Here is a 15941-nt window from a genome sequence, read left to right on the forward strand (position 1 = left end):
GTCCAGTCTGATCTAGATTTTTCTCCTTCTTCTATGGTATACATTTTGCTACTAGCCTTTTGCATGCCCCACTCTATTCTGGATGGGATGATCTCTTCATTGTATCAGAGCCCTTTTATAATTTGCGAAAGTTATTTATATAGTTATTTGCACCTGAGGATTCTGAAGATTCCGTTTAAGCGCAGTCACTGTCGATGGACTTGTCTAAGTTAGGCACGCTCTAATGCGCCAGGTGCTGCTTCATTCCCCCAGAGAGCTTGGAGCAGAGGCAGAGGGAGCTGGGATGCAGGCCTTTGAGGAGGGGAGGGGCCGCCACGGGGCTTGTGCCCGTGTCTGAGCTTGGGGAGGGACTCTGGGTTTGGGAGAAGAGAGCGTCAGCGCCCCTGAGGGGGAACAGCGAGCGGGGCCTGCCTGTGTTGGAGAGACCGCAGACTGGATTCAGTGCTGCTGAGGGCAGACGCGGTGCTGTCAGCATGGCAGTCACTGGAATTGGAGGGCAAGTCCTTTTTTTCCTGCCACAGCTTTCCCGTCTCCCTGCAGCGCCCCCTATTGAAGGGGCCTAATAGGGAGCAGCAGACAAAGCTAAATCATGGTCAGCTGAGTCTTGAGGCCAGGGTCACAGACTGAGGACTGAAGAGTGGGTTTGGAGCTGGGACAGTAGCTTAATACCTGGCACAGCTTGCCAGCCCAACACACATCAAGGGCGACCTCGGAGCAGACCATGGTTATGTGCTTCCTGCTTCTCCATGAAACTCAAGCAACTCCTTCAGCATCTTTAGTGGGAAAGAGTCTTGACATTCAGTGGTTCTGGGACAGGCCTCTAAGCGCCTATGTTCATATTTCTTTTAATTCATCAAGACAAAGGAATAAAGGTTTTTACAGCTTTCTATGCATGCATATGTAAAGAGAACTCTCAAAAAGCTATTTGTTTTCTTTCACACATCAGGTAGATAGTAGTTTGGTGGTGGTTATAAACATACAGTTCAAACAGCCTAATTTTTTGGAAAAGCAAAGAAATATTATGCTTCTCTGATTTTCTACTCAACTAGAACTGCCTAATGCAAATGAAGGCATGAATTAAGCATAAAAACAACCTAATTGCTAATCATCATATTTTAATAATCCCTAATTAGAGCAAATTTTAAGGAGAATACAAGCATATTAAAAACTTTTCTCATGTATCCTTACCCTGTATCTGTCACTCTTAAAGCGCGTCCCCCCAAGCTTTGGAGGAACACACCATTTTACTCACATGGAACCTATCTCTTAAATGCTCACCTCTTTCCTAGGTCAACAGCTTCATTGGTGACAAAGTTCTTAAGGCCTGTGTGATTCTGAGTCTTGTCCTTTTAATTATGTCTTGAAAAGGGGAATATGCCTTAACTAGTTCTACTAAGGCACCAAATGTGAGCTCTTGCTCCTACCTTGTGTGTGTGTGGACATGTGTTTACTGGTGTCTTGCTGTGTCTCTATCCTTAGGCAGAACTAAGCAAGGGGAGATCTGGATGCCCCAGCATCAAACGCTGGCTTGGATCAGAGAAGTGAGAAGCTTTCCTGTCAACTTAAATTTGTGAATTTTTTAAGTTAGCATTGCTATTTCCCTCAATTTACAAGGACTGGTGGCAGAGAAATCATCCTACAGAATTAGGTATAAAATGCTCTGGATCCTAAACATACATTAACAATCCAAATTTTGCTGGAATGTAACAATATTCAAACAATATTTCAGTGGAATGTGGGGAAGTTTAATTCCAAAGGCAGTTGCAATGCTGTAAAGCCCAGATTGAAACCACTTTAATGCGGGGCCTTCGGGAAATAGTTCCCATTTTGTTCTAGTCTCTATAGAAAAGAATGAGGTGAGGCCTCAGTCACACCAGCTGCAGGTTGCTGGCACCCTCAGGACTGAACCTAGAGCCGTCAATTGCCGCTTAAACCTAGGACAATGTCAGCAACACCAGATGTTATGTAACTCAAGGAAATGCTGGAGGACTCTGTGAGACAGAAGTTATTACTAAATTTTGGAGATGAAGTAAATAAAATATGATCTGATTTCAAGATAAGGGTTCCTTAAAGAGTGGAAAAAATAAGCATAGGTTTGAATGCAGCGTTTGGTCTGGATGCTGTTGTGGGCCAGGCTGAATCTGGTGGGTGAAGCAGTAGAGGCCGAGCCAGATCGTTACCTTACCACCTTGTAGTATGTGCAGGAGGCAAATATTAAGATTAAATAGTAATGCTCACAGCCCTGCCCACTGCTTGGTAATGTTCCTGCCTGTTGTTCCTGGCAATGGGCGTTATCAACTAAGCCCTATTCCTCAAAGTGTGGTCCCAGACCAGAAGCGTCAGCATCACCTGAGAACCCATTAGGAAGGCAGAATCTCAGGCCCACCCCGGACATACCTAATCAGAATCTGCATTTTTAGTGAGTTTCCCAGGTGACTGTTGTGCTCCTGAAGATTAGAGATGCACATCCAAATCGTCCTCCGCAGCATGTCTGACTGCCCCACACTGTGGACTCCCAGGGGTCCCCCATCCCACTCTGCTTCCAACTTTTTCCCCCGCTTTTATTGAGCTATAACTGACTTATGGCATTGTGTAAGTTTAAGGTGCACAATGTGATGATTTGATATGGGTATGCATTGTGAAATGATTACCTCAGTAAGGTTAGTTAGCACATCCATCACCTCACATAGTTAACATAAAAATATAGAACGCTTTGCAAATTTGTGCGTCATCCTTGTGCTGGGGCCGTACTAATCTTCTCTGTATCTGTTCAGCTTTAGTGTATGTGCTGCCAAAACCAGCACTCTGCTTCCAGTTTAAGCCCATTTCCTGTCCCCTTCCATTTCTTTCTTTTTTTTTTTTTTTAAGGATTTTGTTTATTTATTTTTAGAGAGAGGGGAAGAGAAGGAGAAAGGGAGAGAAACATCAGGGTGTGGTTTCCTCTCACTCACCCCCCACTGGGGACCTGGCCCGCAACCCAGGCATATACCCTACATTGGGAATCCAACCAGAGACCCTTTGGTTCACTCGCGCTCAATCCACTGAGCTGCACCAGCCAGGACATCCTTCCATTTCTCTAAATGCCACGTGAATTCTTCACCAGCCTTCACATTAATTTTCCCTCTATCTCTTCTCCCATTAGATAAAATAATAAGATAGAAGGAAGGGAAGGAGGAAGAGGAGAAAGAGAGAAGGAAGGAAAGGAAAAAGGAGAGAAGGTGGAAAGGAAGAAAAAGTGGCAAGTAGGCGAGGATGGAAGGAGACCCGCGCTGCCGTTGCCGTTGTGCTGTAGCAGTGTTCAGACACACACGATGATACCCTGTCTGTTATTCCCACTCTAAAATGAAGCAGTTTACTTTCTTACAGTGTTGAAAGAGTGTTAATTGGTATAATAATTTGAAGGACAATTAGGTAATGTCTACTCAAATTTTTTAAATGAACACTCTCTTTGAGCCAGCAATTTTAGAATTTCTCCCACAGAGACACTTGCATAAATGCACAAAAATGTATGTCAAAGTTAAATATTGTAGGACTGTTTAAATAGCAAAAGGCTATAAATAGCCTAAAGGTTCAATAAAAGTTGTTTTGAAAAATAAACATAAATCTCTGCAGTGCAATACTATCCTGGCATTAAAAAGAATTGAAGAAGGTCTGTGTGCGTCCATGTGACGAGCTCTCAAGTTGAGGAAAGGAAGGCGCCCAACAATGGGCATGAAATGATCGGTCCATTTGTGTTATTTTTAGTGTGTGTACATATGTGTATTTATGAAACGTAGTTAACAACTTACTATATTTTCATCCAATAGAATATTCCATAGTCATTACAAACATAAATTTGGCAGGATTTTGAATACTTTGGGACATTTTTGTAATGTAATGCTAAGTTTAAAAAAAAGCAGGACATAGTGTCATAGTTTTTTCTCTTCCACTTTTCTTGGGCATTTTCCAATGTTATTACATTTTTCAAAACATGCTGATTTCTCTAAAATATAACTCTTGGGTTCTTAGGTTGTTTGCCATTTTTTCCACTCATATATGATGCTTACATCAATATTTTTAACCTAATCTTGTTTTTAGATCTTAGACCCTTTTCTAAGATAAATGTCTTATATAATTACTGGTTCTTAGGATATGACCCTTGATATTTATTGGCAAATTGGTTTCCAAATCCACAAAAATTTCTAAGGCAATATCTTCAATTTTTGTTATTGTGATTGGTTATTAAAAGTCATAATTTATTCAACAAATTCTAAAATTTGAGGTAAAACAGACCTTAATGTCTGCTGTGCACCAAGCTCCCTTAAAGGCACCAGGCATACCGTCACAAATAACACATGGTTCCTATGTTGCTGCTCAAAGTGTGGTCCCAGGCAGCACACTTAGGCACGTACTTACACCACGATGCGATCCGGGCTCTCATTAAATTATGCCCAGGGAACCATGGAACACAGTATGCCCACAGTATAGTTGTGATAATTAACCACGACAGGCACTAGATCCTCCTACTTCAGTTTGACTTTTCCTGCCCCACCTTCTAAAGAGCAGTGTTGCTTTGATAATGGGAAAAATCTCTTCTTATTCCTATCAGAGCTCAAGTATTCAGTACACAGGACTATAACAAGGAAGTAGAAACGAAACCCAGTTTGTGTGTCATTGTCTAGTGCCATTTACATATTTTACAGATTTAGAAGGTAATAACACTTCTTCAAGGATACATGCATTCATCCTAAATCTATAGCCAAGCCTGACCTTCAAACACCCCATTGCTCCCTGGCTGCTTGGAATAGATGGTTATCTAGCCTTCAAAGCATTTGCCCCAACTTCCAAAAAATGTGTCCAAGAAGAAACCACCCAGCCTCCACAAATAGCACTTTTCAGTTCTCTTAAAAGGTCAAAGAATTATAAACTAAAACATTCTAATTAGTTTAACTAAATGAAATTGCCATTATTTTACTCTTTTTAACCTGTTAAAGTAGCAATTTTATATGGTTCCTCTAAAACCTTCAACTGAATTCTTCCTGTTTCTTTGCAAACATATCCCAAAGCTACCCATATATTAGACTTAATGAAAACTTTATTCCACACCAAATGATTTCTGCAATGTCTGTTCCAAATACAAAGAAAAGAGAAAAATTATTAACACAGGTTTATGCTATGTTGTCACTTCCTAGTCAGGTCATCAGTGAGATAAAATCAGAATTCAGTATTTCCCAGTTTGAAGGGAAAGACGTTCTCTGCAAATGCCTAGCTGATGCAGTTACAAGTCAAGAGCAAACGTGGCCATGCGGGCCCAGTGAACTACCAAACCCACTTCATATCTCCACCCAGACAAGGCTGGTGTCCTCCTCTGCGGGCAAACGTAATGCTGACAATGTGCTGTACATCCCAGGTTGTTATTAATGCAAACCTGTGTACAGGAGATCCTGGGAGAAGAAAAGAAGGAGGGGGAGCTGGAGCTTCAGTCTGAAATTGATGGAGTTCCCTTTTCTATTATTATTATTATCCGATTTATACTCATATTGTAAAACAAGTACATTTAGTAGTTTGGTAGAGGGTTCTGGTATGGGAAATGATGCCTCAGACTTGGAAATCTGCCCTGATTTCATAAAAGCATCTGAATTCTCTGTCAAAAGCTAGTTCATAGTTTTAAATGCTTTTTAGAGTATTGCTGTTACAATGTAATCCGCAGCTCGAGCCTGTGTTTCTCAAACTCTGAAGTGCATGTGAGTCACTTTGAGTCCTGTTAAAAACTGCCTGTGGGGTGGGGGCTGAGCTTCTGCATTTCCAACCAGCCGCCAGCCACGTGCGGTGACCCTGCAGGGCCAGGGTCACACTGAGGGCCAAGGTTTTTGTAGAGCATCCATCTGGTGGCCTTGGCTGTGTTTTTCTAAATCAACCATCTGATCTAGCAGGACAAGATGCTCCATCCAGCTCCCTTTCAGTACACTTGCTCTCTCCTCGTTTGACTCTTTCTGCCTGTAAAATGGGGTTAACGAATCCACGTTGAGAGTCCCCTGGAGGACAGGATCTTAGACTTTCTGGTTGGAGAGAACTTTGGAGATTGTCTGACCCAACCCTTTCCTCCCCACCCCTGCCACCGCCGCCCGCACCCCACCGGGGCATTCAGTGCCTGAGACCCTACCCGGGGAGCCTGCTGTTCTCCCCCATCCCCGGGGACCTGTGAAAGCTCTGCAGCATAAGGGCCTCTGACAGGTATTTTTTTAGGTAAGGAGAGGTAGCTAACAAGCCCATTGCTCAAAACCACTCAGCAAACCTCACCGTGATGAGGAATTTTCCCCTTTGGCCTCCAGACAAAAGACAATTAAGAAACCCAGCGCCCCCGCTGAAAGGCTTTAGGGAGTTCCCTCCTGTCCTGCCTTCTCCCCATAGCAGGTGAAGGCACAGCTCAGTCTTGATTTGTCCCGACCTGTTAAGGGGACGTGTCAGCTTCAATTGTTGTTTTGTAAATTCATTTCAGTCCTTTAATTTAATTCAGCAGAGAATTCAGTATTGATTCCCCAATCTCATCTGTTTTTCCTAAGGTCTGTACCACACTGGCCTTCCTGGTCTCTGTCTCTCTATCTGCTCCCCCCACCGTCCTCTTTCCTCCCCACTCTGGAATGCTTGTCACGTTCTGGGCAAGTGCACTGTGATAAACCCATCTGTAGTGATCAAAGGAAAGGCACAATAAAGGCCATGTGTGAACATGTTTGAGAGATGTGATGGAAATAATCGTTTTTTTCTTGTGGAGAAACATTTTAATTTGGACATAAAATGTTCTAAATCAGATGTAACAGTACCTCAGGAGACAGGATTAAAAGGAGTATCCTCATTTAATGAATCTGCTCTCTTTTGTCCTTTGTTATTGCTTTAGCACTGTTTTTATTTATTTTAGGGAGAGAGGAAGGGAGGGAGAAAGAAAGGAAGAGAAACATGGATACATGGGAGAAACATGGATCGGTTGCCTCGCACGTGCCCCAGCCAGGGACCAGCCCGCAACCCAGGCATGTGCCCTGACAGGGAATCGGACCAAGAATCGAATCGGTGACCGTTCACTCTGCGGGGGACTCTCAACTCACTGAGCCATGCTGGTCAGGGCTGTCGCGCCATTCTTAAAGTCCGGCACGTTCTCTTACCATTGAGGGCCTCTAGCCAATAAATTTCACACCATGTGTGGGTAACCATAAGATTTATTGTCCCAACCAGGGTACTTCAGACAGTGAAAAGGGACAACATTGATGGTTATGGTCCTGTGTCAGCCATTCATTGCAACTATCTCAGTTCAGCCAAGACATGGCTATTCTAGTCACAGGCAGTTGGTAACATGGGACCCAGCGACAGTCTGACCTTAAAAGTAAATCTGTTTAAGAAAAATTGCATCATACAGAGGTGAAACAGGCAAGGAAGACTTTATTCACGATTACTGCAGTAGGGAAGAGAGATTGAACTCAGCTCTGAATGCAACCGGGGCAGCTGGGGATGTATAGCCAAAGGGCAGAGTGAGGGGGTCAGTGGATGGAAAAATGACTAAGAGGAACTTAGGTATGAAGCGTGGGGGTGTTCTTCCTAAGCTGGACTCTGTAGGTATTTGCTTGCAACCTCAGGAGATTCCAGAGTGAAATCTAAAATTTGGACCCTGTACGTGGAGGGCAAGGAGACCCCAAAGAAAGAGGCAGACCACTCTGGGTTGGTAGGTGGCAGTTTTGATGAGCAAGAAACTTAACATGGTTCACCTTAGCTGGTCACAAGATGAAGAGTTTTCCACACCCAGTGGCCAAATCTTAATAGTTTATCTAGAGGCCTTCACTATATTCAGTTATATATACCATCCAGATGGTTACAACGGCACTTTACTCTCTCAATGGTGAAACCTTAAAAACGGCTCCCATTGTGGGCACAGGTGAAAGAGAGTGCATGTCAAGCACAGGGGAGCGGGTGAAGAGCCTCTGATTGTCTGGGTCCAGATCTTAGGTCAACTGATGGTCACCTCCTCTTGGTGGCCTCCTCCAAGGACTGCAGGAGAGAATGAGGACTCGTTGAGAAGTGGACCTGGGGGCACCTCACTAATATATGTTCAAGGAGGGAATCATGGTAGAAGCTCACCAAATGAAAGGCAGCTTTTAAAATTCACTCTTCTGCAAGGGAACCCATAGTTTCCCAATCATAAAAGCTTCTCTTGCCCCGACTGGTGGGGCTCAGTTTGTTGGGCGTCATCCCACAGAGCAAAGGGTTGCCAGTTTGATTCCCACTCAGGGCACATGCCTGGGTCGCAGGTCGGGGCACATACGAGAGGCAACCAATCCGTGATTCTCTCTCACATCAGTTTCACTCCCTCTCTTTCTCCTTCCCTTCCCCTCTCTCTAAAAATAAATAAAGTATTTTAAAAAGTAGTCATGACATTTAAAAAAAAAAACTCATCCTTGCTCTGAGAACTTCTCCCAAACATATTTATACTCTAATTTATTTACCTTGTGTGATTTCATTTTCTTTGCAAATCAAATTGTTCTTGTTATGCTTGATTAGGAAATCTATTTTATCTTCTGGTCTTTGCTTTACTCAGCAAAACTGGGGTGAAATTGACTTTTGAAAAATGTAGTTTGCATTGATCAAGGGAAGCACATTTGTAATTTAGCCAGGAAGGACTTCATCGAGTGGTCCACACATCAAGGTGCACTGTTTATTGGAGCTTAGAGAACAGACGGACAAGCCAAGGGACGTATTTATTTTATATTCACTTCATGCGCATGCCCATCATGGTGGAGGCCCACTGTAGGCTCCGCGGTCTGTAGCCCAGTGCTCCCCGTGGGCAAGTCCCTTCCCCATTTTGACACTGGTTTCCTTCTCTATAAAATGAAGATGTTTGATTAGATAAATTCCTTGATACTTTTCAAAAATTCTATAATTCTGATTTTTAAATCATCTATCCATCTCTGGATTGTATTTTCTTATAAAAAATCCATTTTAAGCCATTATAAAGGATCAAATATGAATGAGGCTAAATTAATCTGAAAATGATGGCTTAATGTAGGACCTGTGTCTGAAAACTCAGTTGTCCATACATGTTTATATTTTGTAGTTTAAGATATATTAAGTCCAAGATGCGTGCAAAAAAAGTTCAGAAGAGCTCTTTTAATACAAGTGGGTGTGGTGCTAGTGAGGAATAGAAACAGCCTGATGTGTACTTTAGCAGGAGAAATAGTGATGGAATAAAGCACAGTCAAAGTCAAAGAGCCACAAAGGGGAGATATATCAAGAATTTTGAGCAAAGAAGGCAAGCAAAAAACTAAGTATGATACCACTTAAAGTCTACTTATTTCGAAGGGTACATACTTACATATATAGTAAAAGTATTTTTTAAATGCTCGGTGATGATAAAACACCAGATTCAGAATCGTGGTTACCTCCAGGGATAGTTAGGCAGTTATGATTTGGGAGGGAGTTCCTAGAGCTTCAGCTGTATTTGTTAATGCTGGAGTCCTTAAACTGGGAGCTCTTACAAAGTCGTTGTATTATACTTTACACTTTTTTGGATATCTTAAAATATTGTATGACATTCTTATGATAAAGTTGGGAGGGCCATGGAAAGACATGGTAATATTTATTTGCAGAGATTAGAAACAGACTCTCAACAAGTTGCTATAATTTTTTAATAGCAAAGTCTGATGTGCATTTAAAATGTCCTTGCTATCTTCCCCAAAATTACAGTACACCAAACAAACAAAACAAAACTTCAAGCATGCACATTGCCAAAGGAACTCCTGGCCAAATACCAGTCTCTTGAATTGCAATTACTTATGTATATAATTACTGTTGTTATTTACTTATAATTAATGCTACCGTGAAAATAGTTTATGAAAACATATATGGGTAGTGAGATGGAAAACTGAGACTGGATGCCAGATTGATAAATGAACTGTTCACTCTGTGAGCAAGCGCCAGCTCAGCCCCGAGCTTCCAGGCGGCCTAGACACGAGGAGAAACCCTGCGCCCTACAGAAACCAGCTTGGTAGGAGAGAGGACTTTTCCTTGGTTCTCAAATTTGGGAAATAAGGATGCTAATCACAAGCATCCTTAGGTAAAGGGCACGGAAGCCTTTCGAGTGGCTGTCCAAATGGCCCCAAGCCCATCCTCCAGCCTCTGCCTCAGGCTCCTCTTCGGTCTGTGCTGCCACCCCTCAGCCTGAGGGGGACCCCGGGGTGGCTATCTTCATCCTGCCAAAGGAACTCCCGGCGCGGGTGGATTTTGGACACAGGGGCCGAGGTATCAAATGTGTGTACAAAGCCCCCTCCCGGTGGGCGGCGGAGCCAGGCTGGGAAGAGAAAGGAGCAGGCCGGCAGCTGGGGGGCAGGGTCAAGGGGCTGGCTCCCCCGGCTCTGCCGTAGTCCAGCGCAGAACTCTGAGGAGTCCCAGAGGCCTGAATGCCGGCCTGGCCTTCCAGGTTTTTATAAACTGAACTTGTCAAGGTAAGAAGGTAGACCGTATTTTATTTGAGTGTTAGCTTCGTTCACACTGTTTCATGATTTAGGTGTGCGTGGGCCTCAATTGCACGTCAGCCGCACCCCCACAACGTTGGAGGCAGGACCAGCTTCCTCCGCGTTACGGTTCTTCAAAAAGATAGGGGCGCTGGTTCAGATGGCAGGACCTGGTGCCAAACGGGGGACCTGTACCAAATCCCCTAGAAGCAGCTTTTCTACCTCCGCCCGTGTCCAAGGGGCCTAGACCCTGTTCTCAGCAGCCCTGCTCTCTGCTGTGCCCCTGCTTTGTTCTCTTTGCAGCATTGACAAAAATCTAAAATTACCTGATTTGTTTGTTTACTTGCCTAATACCTGTCGTCTTCCTGCTAACACCTGAGTTCTGCGAGGTCAGAGGCTTGTGGCTGCTCCGCCAGCTCTTGGCATATACCGGGTGCTTACTAAAACTGTGCTGAGTGAGTGACTTAGGCGCCGTTTTGTGGCAGGACTGTGCTGGATATTAAAAGTGACAACGAAAGGCTCTCCCAAGGGGCTCCAAGTCAAGTGGCGGAGCAGAACCGAAAAACAAAGGTCCTGTGCTTTCAGTTGTGTACTCCTTAAGTCATTCGTTCATCTGGAAACAAAAATACCTATGCAGCCATTGCTGGGGAATTTTACTGGCAGAGAAATGGTTTGCAAGGTAAATCTGCTCCCAGGCGAAGGAGAGATGCTTGTCCTGTTAGTTCTTCTAAAGTGATAGGAATACAGGAGTTTTTAAACTTGATGACCCGTCAGAACGGGTGGAAACTCACTCCTTCATCTCCCTGAAGAGAAATTGCCTGTTGTTTCTCTGGGAGGGGGAAATGTGTTAAACATTTTCTGCTGTTAGGCTAAAATACTGTTAGAGCAGGGGCTACAGGCCTCTCCCTTGTGGGCTCACTGCTCTATTTCACTCCTTCAGCAGACGCTGGGGTCTGCAGGACGGCGCCGTCCCGGCTGCTCGTTCCCCAGGAGCCGAGGGCCTGGGAGTCGCCCTCCTCCTGGCCTCCCACGTGCGGCCGCGCAGCTGCGGCCCTGGGTGTGCACGTGTGAAGGAAGATGGCAGCAGCACAGTCCCCTCCACGTAGAACTTTTTTAAAAAATAAGGTATGTTTCTTCCCACACTGAAACAGAAGAGCTCATTTTTATCCAAAGATGATAGTACACGCCCCATAAATCCAGCCTACTGGAAATAAGGGTAAAAGTGTCCTAAAAAATACTGAAAACTACACTTGATTAGAGCTCTATCTTGAAAAACAACTAAACATCATAAAAGCGATATACTTTGCCGAAGTAGGTTGTAATTTCACGGTATACTTTTAGAACAAACACTAGGAATGCATATGCTTTTAAATAAAATTGTATGAAATTACCACATTTCTTTTATTTGGCTTCCAAGGTATCTATTTCTTTGTCCAACAAGTATTTCTTGTGTACTTGTTACATGCCAGGCACTGTTCCAGGTGGTGGGATCAGTGGAGAGAAAAGGTGAAAATAGACCCTGCCCTATGGACCATATATTCCAGTGGGGTGACTGACACATCATAAAATACTAGGGAAAAGCAGAGCATGCTGGGAGTGCTAAGAAGAAAATATGGGAAGGTGGATAGGCCGTGCAGAATGGGGACAAAGGTTCCCCCTAGTCATGAAGAGGGTGGACAGGGCAGGTTTCTCTAAAAAGATGACCCAGGGCAGGGTCTTGGAGGAATTGAGGGGGAGAGAGACATGTGCAAATAGGGGAAAAGGACATTCTCGTCAGAGGGAACAGCAAGTGCCAAAGCCCTGGGGTGGACGTGGCTGGTGTGGTTGAGGAAGATCAAGGGGGCCACTGTAGCTGGAATGAAGGGAGGGAGGGAGGTAAGAGGTGCGTTCATTTGGAGAGGTATAGTGGGAAGATCATTCAGGATACTGTAGACCAACGGAAAGACCTTGATTTCACTCCGAGTGAGGTAGGGAAGCCAACAGAAGCAATAGAGGGCTTTGAGCAGAGGAGCGAAGGGATCTGGCTCACTGGTTACTGAGTTGACAACAGATGGCCGGAGAGTGAGGGTAGGAGCGGGAGATCAACCGAGGGGCTGTGCAGCAATTGGGTAAGAGAGCCCGGGCGCCTGGGCCAGCGCGGTAGTGGTGAGAATGGGGAGACGGGTGGGGATCCTGGATACGTTTTGAAAATGGAGCTGATAGCATTTACTGACTAGCGTGATTACCAGAGACACTGGACTACCGGAGGATGAGTTCAGAAGGGACTCGAGAGTGACTCAAAGGCTCTTGGCCTGAGCAGTTTGAAAGGCAGGCACTGACATGAGCAGAAATGGGGAGGGTTGCAGCATCAGGATATTTTGGAGGGACTATCAGACATCCCGTTGGGCATGATAACTAGAGGACATTCAAGAGGAGCTATCAAGTACCTAGAATGCTCAGGGCATTCTGTCCCTGAGCCCCTGGCAACTTATTTCTCAAGCTGCTGCTTTCCCTGAGACAACCCCTTGTTTCTTACAGTACAGTAGGAACAAAGCTTCAGGGAAGAGTCATGAACTAGGCATCTGAAAGCAACAAGATAACATACTGTTACTACCAGGGCAAGAAAAGGGAGTCTTCTTGATCTGGTTAGGTAGGGTTCTCTAATAATGCTCCAATAATGCCCTAGATAATGCTCTTGCCTTGCAGGCTAACACACAAAAGGAGGGATGGACAGAGGTGGGTGTTGGTAACTCCCATAGACAAGGGCGACACAAATTGAAGGTCGTTCTGCAAAATAACTTGCTTCAAACCTTTGAAAGAGTCAAAGCCATTGAAGAAGACTAGAGAGACATGACAAATAAATGCAACCCAGGATTATTTTGACCTGGATCCTTTTGTCATAAGAGGCATTATTGGACAATTGGGGAAACTTGAATGTATTAGAGAATTAGATGACAGTAATGTATCATTGTTAATTCCTGATTTGGGTGGCTGTGTTGTGATTATGGAAGAGAGTGTCCTTATTTGCAGAAAATACAAAGTATGGGGGGTGGGGAGAGGCATCAGGTCAGCAACTTATTCTCAAAAGGCTCAAGAAAAAAATAGTTCTTTGTGCTATAACTGTAACTCTTCTATGAGTGTGAAGTTGTTTCAAAATTAAAATAATACTTAAAATGTGAGGGCAGTTCTATATGACATCCTTACAGACCCAGGCAGGCACAGTCCTCTTCTTTAGAGCTCCGAGAGAGATAGAAGGCACACAGAGCACTCAATGATTGATGGGCAAATAAATATATGTGATAAAATATATTGTCTGCAAATAAAACATACACATGAGAAGTCAGTAAAGGAACCTGGAAGATGAGAGATTGAGTTCGGAGGAAACAGGCAGGGGAGAGAGAAAGTGCTCTCCTGTGGCTAATGGAGTGTCCTGCTGGGGAGTCAGCCCCACCCAATGTGGGGCTTTGCTCCAGGCAGCTGGAACTTCTTCGGAACCCTGGGCGGCTTCCCCAAGTCCTGTGTTTGCCGTTGGCTTGGGCAGGACGGGATCCAGCTGAGAGGGCACTGGCTTGCAAGCGAAGCATCTGCACTAAGATGTAGCTCAGGTCCCTTACACACCTGGAAGGCTTTTGCACTGGAGGATCGAATTGTTTAGGGATATGGAGCATAGGAAGAGATAGATGAAAAAGAAAGAAAATGTAAGTTCTCTTCATTTGAAATTGTAAGCTCTTTTTAGCTGAGACACCCACCTAACAGAAGGGGTAGTTCCTGCCCCTTTCCCCGTCTCTTCTCTCCTCCCTCCCTTTGAAAAAGCAAACCTGAAGCCACTCTTTAATTTGAGCACCATGGGGAGCACTCCCTCTCTTCTTAAACCTTAGACAACAGCAAGAGAGGCCCCTTACATAGAATTTTCTGTTTTATGATTCCTAAAATACTCATTGCAGAATTATTACAGCAGGTTTTCCAAGTGTCAGAATAAATTTACACTGCAATATTACAATGTGAGAACACTATCACTTTTATTCTGGCTTCAAATGACTCTGTTTATAGCATGCCTATTTTCTTCATTGACCTGTCCTTCACTTCAAATATATAAATTTAAAAACACAGTAATGTTTAATCCATATTCTTGTTACAGATTTCTGTCAATTGTAATGTTGTCTGATAACTACATTTTGTATAAAATTAATTATCTGAAATGTGTTGAGACTTGAATTGGTATCTGGTACATGGTCAGTTTTTGTAAATGTTACGAGAGAGCCTGGGAACAATGTGGGTTCTCATCATCAGGGAGGGAGAGCGCTCTATGTATGTCTATGAAGTGTAGCTTTTTACGTATATTCAGGTTTTCTATATTACTACTAATTTTTCAAATACTCACCTACCAACAACTCAGCAAGGAGCATTTAAATTCTACATTATGAAGACATATGTGACAATTTCTCCCTCCAGTGCTTTATGTATTTTGATTTGACTTTATTAGATGTATGCTAGTTTTGAATTTTAATTTCATCCTGGTAAATTGAACTGTTTTCATTATCTAGTGGCATTCTTTATCTTGATAACACTTTTTTTCTTAACGTCTGTTTTGCCTCATATCAATATAGCTACCCCCAAATTTCTTTTGTTTATTATTTGCCAGGCATATCTTCTGTTTGTTTGCTCTCAATCATTCAAAGCCCTATGTTTTAAGTGTGTCTCTTATAAACAAAATTTAGCTGGATTTTGTTTTTAATCAGTGAATTTATCTATCTACCTTTTTACTGATCATGAACGATGGAGGGTGTTCAGGTCATGAATAAAATAGCTCTTACAGGAATGGTTGGTTAGCTTTAACAGGGTATCCAAACAATAGCAATCCTCAAGGTTCTCCTGACTAGCGAGGACAGAGCAGAAAATAAGCACCGCTTACAGCAATGGCCTGACAGTCACATGCCTCGTCTGGGGCTGTCCGGCGTTGCCCTGCACCCGCAGTGCGGTGTCTGTAGTAGAGCGCGCAGATCCGTAGAGAGATCAGTGCTGGCTTTGCCCAGCAGGGCCGCAGACAGCCATTGGAAATACGAGGCATGGAGAGGAGTGCTGAATCCGTGCTTAGTAAAGATCCCTGATGCCTGTTAGCGCCGAGTGACTGTTAAGACAGCAGTATTAAGGGAAAATACATTGCACCATTCTATTCCTGCAGTGGCTCATACATATTTGATGTGCAGGGATTTCTTATGTTCTATAAAATCATTTTCAAGGCTTTTTAAACCTGTTCCTGAAGAATAATCTATGTGTTCTCTTAATGCTTCCTGCTAAACTAAGTTTTCATGATTGTTTCTACAAAATGACATTATTACGTTTCTCCCACTGTGCCACTGGCTTTCCTGCGTCATTTGTTTTTCAAATTCAGTCAGAGGAGGTTAAAATATTTAAAATAGTTTCTTAACCAGAGGTAGGACTAAAAAATTGCTTGATGTTTCCAGTTAAACAAAAATCAGATAACTGTGC

At 43.6% G+C, this 15941-nt stretch overlaps 1 protein-coding gene and 1 non-coding gene across 2 annotated transcripts in view; one reads left to right on the forward strand and one right to left on the reverse strand.

Annotated features, from left to right (window-relative positions):
- NEK11 (NIMA related kinase 11) overlaps nucleotides 1-15941 on the forward strand; it is a 220042-nt gene that overhangs the window by 200469 nt on the left and 3632 nt on the right. The window lies entirely within an intron of this gene.
- On the reverse strand, nucleotides 2698-2804 carry LOC129061170 (U6 spliceosomal RNA). The gene has a single exon (XR_008528120.1). It is a non-coding gene; the product is annotated as a U6 spliceosomal RNA (small nuclear RNA).

The sequence above is a fragment of the Pteronotus mesoamericanus genome, unplaced genomic scaffold (assembly GCF_021234165.1).
Source record: "Pteronotus mesoamericanus isolate MK-2021 breed Mesoamerican mustached bat unplaced genomic scaffold, CSHL_Meso_final scaffold_54, whole genome shotgun sequence".
NCBI lineage: Eukaryota > Metazoa > Chordata > Mammalia > Chiroptera > Mormoopidae > Pteronotus > Pteronotus mesoamericanus.